Source organism: Monodelphis domestica, chromosome 5 (genome assembly GCF_027887165.1).
Source record: "Monodelphis domestica isolate mMonDom1 chromosome 5, mMonDom1.pri, whole genome shotgun sequence".
Classification (NCBI taxonomy): Eukaryota; Metazoa; Chordata; class Mammalia; order Didelphimorphia; family Didelphidae; genus Monodelphis; species Monodelphis domestica.
Genome location: NC_077231.1, coordinates 187,172,758 through 187,175,487, shown reverse-complemented (window position 1 = coordinate 187,175,487; position 2,730 = coordinate 187,172,758).

Here is a 2,730-nt window from a genome sequence, read left to right as displayed (position 1 = left end):
AGTTATGTGCAGTTAAATTCATGATTTGGGTCAGTATCCTCTCAAAATCCCAGCTCATGAGACCCAACTGATTTGTTTTTCCCAGAGCAACAAAAAAGAAACAGTTTTAAAACCAAGACATTTAATTAAAAAGCACATTAAGCTAAAATATAAGAAAGTTTTTCTGCCATACACATAGGGGCACACTTTTCTAGAAGTAGTGACATGTGGAAGAAGCATTTGTGACCCAGGAACTCACATAGGAAATGCATGAAAAAGTAGCCAGTAATCAGGGCAACCTTCTCAAGAGACAGCTCATGTTTAGGCACTGTACAATTAAGATTCCTGTATATATACCCAGAAAGATTTGCATCCTTCTAAAATACCTCTTTGCATCTGATGCTATTGACTACTTCTTTGAAGAACCACTGATATCATTGGTTTTTCAGGCTAATAAAGTAATGAGCTGAAAGTTTATTGTGTTCACTGATAAGCTATTTTTTTTTTCATTGCTATCACCTACTAGTCTTTCACTGGGTTGTCATCTGTTGATTTTTTACTGGGCTATTCTCTGCAGATCTTCTGTTGATCTCTGATATCATCTGCTGGTTTTTCACCAAATGGCAACTATTATATGGACTGACCTATTGAGAGAAGTATGTCAAATTTTAGATTAACATTAGATTGTAATCTCTTTGAGGGCAAGACTTGTCTTTTCACATTTTTTGTATTCCCTGGCACAGTACCTGGAAAATATTAAGCACATAATACATATTGGTTGATTGATTCAACATAGACTACAGTCCTGGGGGTTATTTTAGCTTCCCCCCCCCCTTTTTTCATGAATCAAGCCTAGCTATCCAATCAACCAGAAAGATCTATAGGCATTGAACCTATCTTTTAAACTGCTCCCTCCTATTTCTGATACTCCCTTAACTCTATCTACTATGTTAGTTGGGTTTTTGGGATCAAATACTTTCTTTTGTCTCCTTTCAATGTCAAGCAAACACTTCTCAGTTCTTGTTAAGCATCCAGGATCATCCTTAGCAAGAATGAAAGGGGATGAATTTTGATGACTTATTTTCTTACTCACCTGCTGACAATTAAATCTCTACTTCCCAGAAATTGCAAACTTATTTATTAATTGTCTCCGGTGTGAGTTTGTGAGCCTCAGAATTTCTCTTTTTAAGCTGCCTCAGTTGTAATCGGTGTATGATGTCCTAAAACAATAAAATGACTGCATAATTGGAATCATTGAATTAGGTAAGAATAGTAATTTATTAGTTTTTATACTGCTAGGTGAGTCACTTAAATTATCTGGGTTTTAGTTTCTTTATCTTTAAAATGTGATGGTTCTGATTAGATCAGGAGTTTTTAACTTTTTTCTTATACCTTTGTCCTTATGGCAGTCTGGTGAGTCCTTTTCAGAATAATTTTAATTGCATAAAATAAAATATATTAATTTAAAAAGGAAAACAATCATATTCAAGTAGTTTTTTTTAAATAGTTCCTGTACTCTAGGTTAAGATAACCTGGATTAGTTAGTCATTAATGTAATTTATATAGCTTAAAACCATAAGCCTCCTGAAATATTTATGAAAACATTTGGTTTGGGGTCATGGAATCTTGAGCTGGAAGAGACTCTATCACGTAGTTCAATTCACTGATTTTGTGGATGAGAAAACTATGACCAAGGAGATAAAATAATTTGCCCAAACTGAAAAGTAGAAGATAGAAGATATGAATCCTGGAGGCAGAGTCAAAATGGTGGCTTAGAGGCAGCAAAAGTTCAGACCTCTGAAACCCCTTCCTCACCAATTAGAAATCAAATGCTCCTAGGGGACTGAAAACCAAATCTAACAACAGGACAGAGCTAAGGAACCCTCCTGCCAGATTCAACTTAAAAGTATGCCCCCCAGAAGTCTGAATTTGAGAACACTCAGGTTTAAGGGGAAGGAAGAAGGAAGGTCCCAGGACCCCTCTCTCACCCATAATACTGAGCCTCTAAAAGTGGCTGTAATCTCTAGGCAGGCAAGGGCACTAGTCTAGAGGGAGTACCTCATGGGCAAAGTTGTGCCAGGCTCAGGGCTCCAAAGATAGGCAGCAGCTGGGAGGCAGCTCCAGGAGAAGCACAGAGGAACACAGTCTAGTCAGAGCAGCAGAGACACTCCATATTGCCCCCCACCCCTTCCCAAGGTTTTGCCCTCAGGGAACATCCAGCTCTACAAGTTCAACTCAGTTGGGCTTAATCTCATCAAGCTTTCTGAGGGCTCAGAAGCTCAAGCTCTAATACCCCTCTCCCACAGACTGTTCTGCATGCCTTTCTAAGCTCCAAGGGTCAAGGATGACAGATTCAGCACACAATGAGAAGACCAAGGGTACATGCAACTACATGGGAAAAAGAAGGGGCAAATATGAACAAACAATAGGAAAAAAAAATAAATTACAATCAACAGCTTCTATCCAGGCAATGAACAAAGAGCAAATGTAACAGAGGAGTATTAAGGAACATCAAGGGAAAACACAGAAACTCTAGCAAATTGGACACAGGCTTTGGAAGAACAAAAAAATACAATTCAAAACACAATTAAGAGAGGCTGAAGACAACTAGTAAAAGAACTTAAAAAGCAAGATGTCATCTGGAAACAGAGGCACGTGAAGTAAAACAAGAAAATGGTGTCTTGAAAACCAAAATTAATCAACTTTAAAATGAGGCAAATGAGATGAAAGATGACCTCCAAAGAAAATCAG